This window comes from Micrasema longulum, unplaced genomic scaffold (genome assembly GCF_059751315.1).
Source record: "Micrasema longulum isolate JH-2025_06_02 unplaced genomic scaffold, ASM5975131v1 h1tg001119l, whole genome shotgun sequence".
Taxonomy (NCBI): domain Eukaryota; kingdom Metazoa; phylum Arthropoda; class Insecta; order Trichoptera; family Brachycentridae; genus Micrasema; species Micrasema longulum.
The window spans coordinates 176,318-188,892 of NW_028278307.1; the positions used below are offsets into that span (position 1 = coordinate 176,318).

A 12,575-nucleotide genomic window follows, 5' to 3' on the forward strand; every position below is an offset into this window, starting at 1 on the left:
ACTGGCGCCTTGATATTCAGGAATATAATATATTCGTGAATATCGACCAGCTAAATATTATCGAAACTTAAGCGGACGGCGTCACAACACACTACCGCATTCCTTCCGTGCGCCTTGATAGTAGACCCCGACTATACCTACCAAACTACTTCACTTATGGCGGTGCGCGGTAGCCGGTAGCATTGCAGAACCCATTAGAAAATTAAGAATGGAAGAGGAATAAGTCGTATTAGATTGTGAGTCGCCGCTCGCTTTTAATTGGTAAGGCCCATCGTTCTCAAGAAATCGTTTTAATTTTCAATAATTTATCTAGAGGACACAACAGCGCAGCGCAGAAACCAGACCATGGATGGGTAAATTAAACACAATTGATAATATTAGCAGACATCGATTTTATGCTACTTACCTACCCACATACCGCATACGGTATACAGGGTGTTCTTTAAACCCTGTCACATCCGAAACCACGATGATCAGTATGAGCAAGAAGACATATTGGCACATGAAAATATTTTTTTAGAACAAATAAAATTTACAAAAATAAAATATCAAATAAAACAACCGGTTGCTTACTAGTGCAGGGGATAAACGAGGAGGGGGGGGGGGAGGAAGTCTGATACACTGTCAACCGCGCGGCCACGCCTCCCTCGCTTCTTCCCTGCAGAAGTCAGCAACCATTTGTTTTTTTTAATGTTTTTTTTTTTTTAAATTTTCTTTATTCTAAATATATTTGAAATATTCTGATATATCTTCTTGCCCATACTGATCATCGTAGTTTCGGATGTGACAGGGTTTAAAGAACACCCTGTATAAGGGTATTAGAACCAAACTTAGAAATCTCCACTGAAAACGGAAAATTAATTATTGATGCCAAAATAAACTACTTATACATAAAAACCTATCTACCTAAATAATAGCGTAATTCAAAACCGTCTCTGAATCTTACAAAAACAGATTTCAATTATACTCGATGCCGCAAACTTTCAGCATGCTATATTGTCTGATTAAATCTCACAATTCTTTTTTCAAATTTTTTCGCAAATATCTCAATGGAGATTTCTAAGTTTGCTTATGTTACCCTCATATGTAGATGATACTCTATAATTATACACTTGAACCTCTTTTTACACGGTTCCGAAATAATACAACACAATTTCTTTTAAAAAAATACATATATATTGGTGGTGTAGTGGTTTAGACGCTTGACTCACGCACGGAAGGTTCTGGGTTCGATTCCCGGTGAGAACACAAAAATTGAATTTGATTTTTCTCAAGCCTGGGTGTTCTGTGCTGTAATTCACCGCTGTAATTGGGTATCTTGGCCTGTTGTGGTGCAAACAAATATAAAAAAATAAAATATAATATAATTATTTTATTCGTTTTTTGGAATTCCTTGCATCGCTCTTTCCATTTTTTTAAGGTTCACTTCACAATAAAAAAATAAACCTTTACCCACGCACACCCATGACTATTGCCTATGTCTTCATTTTTGTTTTGTTTTATGTAAAATAAAAAAAATATAAATTTACTTAAAAATATTCGATAGGTAAGAAAAAAAAACTTTTATGTATTCAATCAATTTTATTTTTATACCTAATATATGTATATACCGGAGTTGAACGGGGTGGATAAGCTTTAATTGTAATTTGTGAAAGTTTGAAAGAAATAACACCTAGTATTTGTCGATTTGTAAGTTTATTTACGAAATAAACAATTCATCTAAATGTATAATTATTATAAAAAAATAGTGTTAAAAAGGGGAAATTTTCCGTTCTGCCCCACTCCCCAGGGCACAATAGGGTACTAACCCCAATAATACCAAAAAGTATTCTTTATTTGATGTGTCATTGCACGTGGAAAAATAAACTAAATAAAACATTGAGCATTTTTCGTGCATACCGATTGGACGTCGCGTTGCCACGTATCTCATTTCTCCACTTACGACTGCATTAACAGCTTGGTTCTTAAAATTTTTAGATCGGGTCTGCCGGCTGGTTTTTCTTATTTTTATATATTTGTTCACATCATCAGCGGTTGAAAAAGTAACGGTAGAGGTATAAAAGCGTAACAAACAGTCGTATTTATAATATTTGTTAGAATTAACATACATACAAAAATTATCAGGGGCGGAACGGGGTACCACCCTATTGTGCTCCACCCATTTTGCCCCAAGAGCAGCGTTATTTAAAATACTAGAATTATGGCCGTTATAATATTGGCCTTTTATTTTTAGTTAGTCGAAAGAATGTGGAAATAAACAAGTAATGTAAATTTTCGAATAAAATACTGTATAGTAATTTATTTTGGTGTAGCAGGGCAAACATTACGAGATTTTTCTCCGGCGTTCGATGAATTCTAAATTAATTACACTTTGACACTGACATGTGGCTAAGCGCACTCTGACACTGACCAATGGCCTATGAGCCATATGCCCATTTCACATGTATCGCGCTAATCCATCCGGCCCGGTAAAATAAGGGCAATATGTATACAAATATTTTTTTTTTTCATATTTATTAATTGGCAGGTTAACGCACGAACCAATACAACATGAGGCCGATTATTCTTCACTTGATTTCCTTTAGCAAAATATAGAGTATAAACTAAAGAAATAAAAATAAAAAAAACATAATAAATAAGTATACACCCACCCTAATTTTGCCGGGCCGGGTAGCACGATACATAATATATATAAGATAAATCCACCCGATTTTATTTTAACGTGTCGCGGTAGGGTAAATTTTTCCTGTGGTGTGAAAATGGCCATATTGTTTAATATAGAGCTATAGCTGGTTTTGTCGGAAATAGTTGCTTTGAAGGAACGTTGTAAAAATATCAACTGATCTATAATTGAAGTTATGAAAGAAAAAAATACTCAAAGGAGTGAGTAAACGATAAACCATGTGGAGTGAGTACACAAATTTCTAAGTGAACCGAGTTGCGGTTCTGTGGTAGTATCGCTGACTCACGGATCAGAAGTTCGACGTTCAAACCTCGTTCTGCCGCAACTGTATTTCTATTTTCTGGGACAGTTATTTTACGACTAGCTGAATGTGACCGCACAATAATTGCAATGTTTGAGTAAATAAGAAAACGAATGTTTTGATGTTTTTTTTTATAAAAGAAGAAATAAAATAACAAGGGTTCTTGAAGCTTTTAGCGTGTGTGAAATAGCACATCCCTAATTTCGATTTATTTTTATCCTTGATTCGTACGCTATTATTTACATACTATTTGAGTACCAAGGTAGAGTCCTCGCCGCGGGTGCTATTCTGAACCGCTCTCGTGGCACGAGAAAACAGTCTTTCTCGTGTATTTTGTATGTAAATACGCGAGAAAATCGGCCGCGAGAGCGTTTGGAATACCACCCCAGATAAGAATGCTTAAGCCAACACATATTTCACACTGCGGTCATTATGCGAGCGTAGGTATTCTTATCTGGAGAGGACTTTGATGCATTTATTTTTAGCAGTTTCGTGGACTAAACCAAAATTATATTTTGACGTTTTTGTACATAGAATCCCAGCAGAATTCATAATAGGTATCGTGTATTTACTTTTATACTCCTTAGAGGGTGAAATCTAGTCGCTTTTCGACAAATATTTGGACAAACAAAATATTGTTATAAAACCAACTGGTTTTGAAAATTGGAAAATTGTTTTCAGGAGTTGCCTAGTGTGTGAAATAATTTAATCAGATGAATCTCTTCACAACAATAAAGGTTTCAGCTCTTTGACTTCAGTAATTAGTTGAAATAATTTAAGTTATAATGTTCAACATAGACAAAGTGGTGAATGACGCTCGGTATGAAAAGTAGTTACTTAAACTTAGTCAGTGAACGGTAATGGTTACACACATAAATAGAGTCAAATACCCACAACCATAATACAAGATACCTCTTCCAATAGGGATATGATACTAAGTGAAGGGGTCAACACTGTTCTGGCATCGAGACAACACTATTACGTTGGCAAAAAGATCCATAACTTTTTGCCAGAATCACGGAAAAGCGGGCGTGTTATCAAGTTGCGGAAGGTGTTGACCTCGCTCTTTCATGACATTGGTCGTAGGGAGTCAGAAAGGTTGATGCTTGCCGCGGATTAGAGATTCTTACTGGACGTTGAAAATAAAATACGAAAACAAATAATACTAACTTTAAAAAAATATACAAGTGGCAATCATGAAGTTTTGCATTATATTAAATAAATTGTCTATGTTTTATGTATGTGTATGCGCATGGGTGTATAAACATGTATGCGTATATATATATATATATATATATATATATATATATATATATATATATATGTATGTATGTGTATATATATGTATGTGTATATGTATATTTATATATGCGTATGTGTGTATGTATTTGTATCAAAATGTGTTTACTAGTAAGTTTGTATTTTATTATTCTGTGCTTTCTATTAACTTGTAAACTATTATCATGTATTAAAATATAATTGCCAAGCTTGGAACGGGGTATGTACCCTTGTTGTTGTTGTTGTAAACGTATAAATAAATAATTAAAAATTTAAAAAAACCAACTAATGACAGGTAAATGTAAATGTCTAGACTTCAATATTTCCTTCTCTAAAATATTCTCCATCTCTGTTGTAATGTTAATAGTAAGTTAGCACTTACTACCAAGCTTTAATTATACATGTAAAATCGAATGCGAAACGCAGATTAATCAGGCAACCTATTGCAAATTTTAAAACAAACTTGTTATTTTTGCTAAGGTACCTAAATGTTACTTGATAGGTACCTACACTCACAATAATAATTTATTGGTAGAGAATTATTATTGGCTGAATGATGTCATATAATTATTTCAATAGATAAATAAAGTGAAAGCATCTCGGGTTGAATTCGAAGATTTCGTTTTATAATTAACCAGAGGATACTATTTTCAGTTCACTATAGAGTCGAAATAGCTCTGTCTCGTGTCAGTCCGTATAACGTTACAGTTCCCACACTACACACTACCCACTACACACTACAAGTATTCACTACAACAGTAGGTAATTCACCTGACAACTTTCAGAATTCAGGATACCATTTCAAAAATATACATTTATTCACACAAATACATTTATTACATAAAAAATAATAACGTATCCCTAATTCTACGAGGCCAAGAGCCCTGTGTTGATTTGGGATACAACATAATAGAAAGTGGAAGCATGCATATTATTAAACAATATTACCTACTTACGATATTTAAGCGCGAAACAGTTTTACTTATCTATTAATTCCATGTAGTCAATTAATATGTATTCTTGTCCAGGCGGATGAATAATACAGTTATGTGTGTGAAATAGAACCAGAACCTTGGACGAGTGGTTTCGACCAGTCGAACGATGAATGTTCTCGGGTAAAAATCCTGACAGGAGGTAAAAATCCTGAGTAAAAATATCGAGTATAAATAAGTTCACATCGTTGCGTAGTGGTTGATTCTGGAAATCGATTCATAAATAAATATTCATTTTAAAGGTTCCTGCAATATTTCACTATCCCTGGAGCAATTTACCTACACGTTAACTTCATGTAACAGATGGTTTTTAATACGCTGCATTATTGGCGTACCCATGCAGTGTCATGTGGACCACTGGGTGCATGAAAGTAAATGAAAGAAATTGTTTTTTATTTTACACATTAAATGCATAGAGGGCTTTTACAATAAATGGTTTTTTACTTTTTCAATTTGATGTACTAATGTGATTTAGTATGCATATTTATTTTTTTCTGTTGCTTGAGTGCATGTTGTATGGGACAAATTCTTCTAATGTTTCCTATATGTATTTGGGTTTTGCGTCGTCGTTGTTAAATTTTTTTGTATTACTACGTTCTTCTTTGTTTTCCGAAGCAAAATCTGGTGCATGCGGCCGCGTTCACAATTTGGAACTAACACTGTATTCCTTCACTGTCATAGTGAGAAATTAGAAAAAAGTTATTGTACTGACCATGTGTATTTGATTGATCACAAATTGACAATGTTGCAGTAAGGGGTACAACGAAAGCTTTTCAAGTTTATTTTTTTGTTATTTCCGCTGTTTGATTGTAAAGAAATATTAAATTTTTGCTTTATTCGTTTTTAAAAACTGATAGTGAATATACAAAACTGAAGAAAGACGCAAATCTTTATGAACAGTTTCGGGAAAGAGGTGGGTGCTTTCATTGTAAAGGGTTTTTCACAAAATAAATAAAAAAGATGCAATAAAAAAGATGCACTAAAAAAATATAGGTGGCAGTTATGCCTCTTACAGAGTAAAGGTTATAGTATGGGTATAAACGTAATCAATAAAAAAAGATAAGTTTTAAAAAAATACTGATAAGTTAAGTAAAAATAAAGATAAGTTTTAAATATGCGATTCGATTCACAAACATAGCACATATACAATGTTTATGCATATAAACAGAAAACATAAACATATTTATTTTTTAAATAAAAACATAAAAAACTACATTGACCAATATGATGATTAAGAACCCAGTAGAGGAGTGGCTAATTTTAACATTATTTTTGCTGAATACAATTTTTTTTGTACTTGACATAATTTTAAATGTAATTTTTAAGCTGTTAATTTTAATTTGCCTAATATTTATAGAACTGTATAATACTTTAATTTTAGACATCAGAAATGATATTTTTGCAACTTTGCGGTACCTAGGTATATTTTTTTATATACGCAATATAATTGGATACAGTTTGTTAAGAAAACGTGCATACTTTTATTAATGCCAATTTATCTGAAATTCTAAATACATTCATACTGTTATTCGGATGTCTATTTTCACTTCTCTCCTCAAGATAAACAATACGAAAAACCGAATGTCCCAATGCATCTAAACTTGTTATCATCACACAGATTCCATCTAAAACTGAGCTTAAATTGACAGGGGAGTAGCATTCGAATCAAAAACACTCGTCCTGGATTCTGGTTCTATTTTACTGACAGAATTGTAATCTTCATTCGCCTGGGCCCAAAATTTAAAATATGATTAACTCGTGTGATTTGTTTAGCATAAAATAAACCATTGAATTTTATATCAATAAGCCATAATTTATTTTTCCGACTTTGAGCCTTTTCTTGGAATTTTATATACATGCTTTAGCTGTTTTTAGTTATACTATGAGTAATATTTAGTTATATATAGTTATTGCAACGTTTTTGTTATCGCTATTTAAAAAAAACAATACAACACTGTTGTTTTTTTATTGTACAACACTGTCTTAATTTGTTTTTTTAATTATAGGTATTACTTTTGTTTTGTAAAACCAATCGAGCGTATGCGTGCATAATAATATGCTAATAAATAAATAAAAATAATATATTCACATTAACCTATTACAGGGACGAAATTTGTGGTTTTACGTATAAATAAAAATGGCATTAAACTTTGTTTTAAACCTCTATTTATTTATTCAAAGTTTTATTGTTATTTTTAGTAAAACATATTTTGTTCTTAGGTGTCGTTGAGGCTTAATAATATTTGACCAAAGGGCAGTAATTAAAAATGGCCAATAGTTATCACGCAGTGGCTAGTGGTCCGCACGTGTACAATACCTATAGATGTCCAGTCTCCGGTAATGAATTTACCTAAAGTCTGTTCATTATTACAAGAATTTCCAAATAAACAAACCAGCCGCGTGATATCTGACGGATAATAGCCTATGTCACATCTAAAGGCTATTATGTATAATAAATAGGCTATTATCGTGGATTAAAATCATAATGGATTAATATTTATTAGATTCGTTTGTACCTTTAAAAAAAAATTATTAATATTTATATTTTTCGTTTATTTAAAGAAGCTGAAACCTTTACTTCACAAAAGTCGACAGATGGAAGAGTTGAGGAAATGTGGATGTTTAAACATCGACAGAATGGTGAATGTTACACAGTGTGTAAAGTGGCCACTTAAAACACCCAATGACAGGTCATACGCCCTGTAAATGCCTAGACTTCCATATTTCCTTCTCAAAAATGCTTTCGCTTTTTGTTGGAACAAATTTAGATCGGAATAACTCCCCAGGGAGGAAATCCAGCCTGTCTGCAAACATTTACACATACACAAAATATTGTTCTTATAATTTACTCACATATTTAAATTTTGGTGACCATTTTCAACGAGTTCTAACTCACTCAAAATCAAGTTGCGGTAGAGTAGGGTTCGATCCTCGGACCTCTGATTCGTGAGTCCGCAACACTGGCCACGGGACCACAACCCGATTCAAATAATATAGTAAAAGTTAACAAAAGAGATTTTAATGATAATTTATAAATATCATTATTTCAATTAAGCAAGTACTTTCTGGTAAAAAATCTGCAAAAGGAATCGACTGAAGATTAGTCGGTCTCATGGTGTACTGGTCATTGCGTTTGCCATGCCTTAAACAAATAAATAATTGTGAAACACTAAATTTCGATACGCCGTTTTGTATTTTCTCATGCCGTGTAGTTTTTTTCCGTGGTGTGAAATGGGCCAATCATACGATATCACGCAGTGGGCTCGTGATTTGCACGTGCACAGCGCCAGCAGCGGTCCAGTCTCCGTGAATGTACGGTAACTTGTGTAAAGGTATTATTAATTATTATAGGTACCTTCTTACTATTAGTTTACCATTACATACGACATCGAAGTCAATGAAAAGTAGGTACATAGTAACTGTAAATCGGAACTAACTTATCAATTAACAGGGCTGTCTTTTGCCAAAGATTAACTTCACTTTTGAGGTTTCAGTGTCGAACAAATCTACCCTGAACCAGAAGTAATAGCTACCAACTATCAGTTACCAGACACGGGTGCATTGAACCTGACTCACACACACTACATTAATTTAACTTACACATATAACTTTTAAGCTACATAAAACTTATCAAAAGGTATTTCACGGTACTTAACTACTGTAGTTCCTGTGGTTATATTTTCAAATGGAATGATGCAGCTTCCGGATTGAATTCGTTCAAGTATCAGAAATAAAATATACCAAGTCTATTATTATAATAAAAATATACTTTGAATTAGGTCGAGATGAAAATATTTGAACAGGGAATGTGTGATTTAAAGGAGGTATATGTGCCTACCTAATATTTTATGGTGGAAAAGGCTAAATTTTCTTATGCAGACATATGTACAGAGATGGCATCTCATCAGTAGCAACATTTCTTTGACTGTATTCTGATTTCCGATAAAACGTCTGCTCTCGCTTCAAACTTTTTGTGTGAAAACGCGCCATTAGATTTTTTTATATGGTTTTTGCGCGAAATTACCGCAATAATCCTGAAATTACGCACAGCATTATTTTTCACGTTACCAATTAATAGTCATTAGGTAATGACTTATATTTTCATACAAGATATAAATTAAAATATTCGGTACACTTCTACTTATTTATTTGACCAATTAAAGCTTTCACCCTCTAACAGCATCTTCAGACTATTTTGCCAGGGTGAAAGCTCTAATTAGTCAAATAAACAAGTGGAAGTGTATAAAGTATTTTAATTTATAACTAATATGAAAATTATTACCTTATTACAATGGGATTCAATCATCAATAAAATAACGTAAATCGAATTACTTTTTTATTTATTTATTTTTTGTACATAATGTTAAATGTACATTAGCGGGCATATTGCCAAATGGCAATTTATTCCAACCAACCAACAAAAGAAATATAAAAATATAAATAAATGTATTTGTGTATAAATTATCTTAAATTAATATTATTACTCAATGGGGAAAAAAAGAGAAAACAGGAAAGAAGTAGAGATTAAGGAAGAGAAAGGAGATGTTTCTAGCATTACCAGCAGTCAGTTTCAATATAAATAATATAGGCACATGACTGACGTTCCTATTGTTATGCTTGTTAGAAGAACGTCGTTATATTTTTCATGTTTCTAAAATGAGTTTCTGAGGTTTTTGAAGATTGTCCTGAAAATGCCTATTAGTAAACAGCCTAAAGTAAACACTCGTAAGGTACCCATATACCCTGTACGGCCTATAGGTGCCCATTTAACTATATACATACATATTTTTTAGTTTAATGACCTACCACTGATTTATTTTCTACAAATAATAATAAATATTGTATAATACGCACGCAATGTATTTCATCGTACTTATATTGAATGTCATAAAATACATAACTCAAATTCAGGAACAATTTTTATGTTATATCTTGATTTTTTTAGTTTGTGTCAGCCAAAGGAGAGTGAGTTGCAATATTGGACATAATATTTTGATCGGTCGCCAGAAAAGCCAATTACGATAAGTAATACGGTTTTAAAAATATCAGATTACACGGAACAGGAAATAGGCAGTGGGTGTCGTGGGTGATATGTCAGCGAGACGCGTGTGCGTGTGTGCGTGCGCTGCGCTAGTCTGTGGTGGTGGACCACGCTAACATTTATATTATTAAAAATATGTCGTATCTATAATTTGCGTTTTTATTTCGTTTCCTGTTTTTAAATCCTGTATTTTTTATTTCTAAATATTTTTTGAAATTTGAATTTCCCAGTTAAAAGGTTTTTAAGGCGATATTTGCGCCACTGCGAACGGACGCTAATACGTATCTGTCAAAATTATGTTACAGTACCGTTGTTCTAAATGTCGTATCTGTACTCTTTCTATATAATCTGTGGGTGCGGGTGATACTGACTGAAGGATGTGTAGATATTATGATGACATGTTCAACATATTTATTTTCCTATGGTTTCAGAGAGCTAGAGTTAATAGGGAGTTGCAAACAAACATCCAAGTCCGAAAGGTGTCCTACATATGTCCTATATATTCATCATCATTCATGGGCGGGTCCGATGTCTTGCAGGGTACCCGCTGGCACAGCGCGGGTTTAAACTGTGTAACTCTGTTATAAGCTTAGACTATACCCTGTCTGCGTAATCTATAAGTGTGAAAGCACTACAATTAATAATATGAATCATTCCCTTTCCGCACCTAATGGTGCATAGGGAACTGCATTGGTACACCAATCTCAACGTATCTTAATCATTTTTGTTACATGAAGGAAAGATCAGTCTTACGCTTCAGGTATCAGTCTAGGGACTATGAAATATAATAGTGTAAAAACACCCTTTTAAATAATATTTCATATCAACCATGTCGGGAATCGAACCTGAGACCTCTTGCATGGTAAGCAAATGCGTTGACCATTACACCACGAGGCCGACAAATATATATATATATTATATCTTCAGAAGATTGGGTTGGAATAGTTATAATTTGATTGATTAATGTATTTTGTTTTGTATAATTTCTTTAAAATATATATGTATTTCAAGTAATTGATAATGTGTAAATTACGAGTATATTCATATTTCATACTCGATTTTTTTTTTAATATTTTTATTTTTAAGCACTCTTTATACCACATATATGTAAATGGCAGAAATGCCGTATGTAAATAAATAAATATACCGATGAAGATAGCGTTTGTAATCGCGGCCCAGAGATATTCATACGCGCACGTTGTATTAGGTGACAATATGTGGATAGAATTCATTCCTACTTTCTTCACTCCGGAAACTGACACCTACTGTGTTATTTCAATTGACTTCGATGCGTTTAATGTGAGGTGACAGGGAGAGTAATTATGCGGCTTTCTGGAGAACTGATCTTGTAACGGAAGATATTACGAAGACACAATATTAACTCGAAGGCTTACATTATTTTTTCTTAGCTTTTTATCTCAGGCTTTTTTGGGCTTTTGCCTTATATTCTATGAACAACTTTATTATCTCTATTTTGAATAATATTATTTTCTACATAGAAATTTTACACGTCTCAGGGAGTTTTTTGTTACAAGATTCTCTCACTTTTTTAACATATTATTCTAAAGATATTATGCATAGAATTATTAATAGTCCATATTTATAGAATCATATTTGAATACATCGGACTGTGTTGAACACAAATGTAAGGTAAAAAAAGCAATCTGTTAATTTTTGTAAAATTTTATTGTGCACGCGGAAATATTGATGACACAACAGAGTAGATAAGTAAAGGGTCATTTAATAAGAGTAATTGAATTAATGAACTTTAAACTTAAAATATAAAACAAATTTTATTTTATAAAAAACGGATATTTTTATATCATGTTAAATAAGTAGATGAGCAAATATTTGATGTTTTAAAGATAATGTCGGTCAAATGTGCACGATAGAGTTGTTTAACCCGAGAACCAATTTGCATTAGTTCTCTCATTAGATGAGCAAAGTAGGGTAAAAAAATTTACTACCCTAGCAACACTAACGAAATTTTCATTTTGTTTCTTCGACAATCTGATAGATGGAAAAATAATTCAATTTTTAAGTAATGCATTTGTTACATACACATTCATTTGCTAATTACCCATGAAATGTGATTGAATCCTGTTTCTTTAAGATCCTAGCAGTATTTCTAAACTTTAAAAGGACACAACACGGCATAGTTGAATTCAAATCAGGAGTTGCGTACTGAGCTACGTCAGCAAAGAAACTAATGGGTCAAAACGTAAACCTACTCATTTATGAATAGTTTACTCGCCTTCTGTTTGATGTGCGTATGCGGTT

The 12,575-nt window shown here is 32.8% G+C and overlaps 1 protein-coding gene across 3 annotated transcripts in view; it reads right to left on the reverse strand.

The window, feature by feature from the left end:
* The window catches only part of LOC148276954 (monocarboxylate transporter 10-like), a 31,063-nt gene that overhangs the window by 10,474 nt on the left and 8,014 nt on the right, over positions 1 to 12,575 (reverse strand). The gene's annotated exons all lie outside the window — the stretch shown is intronic.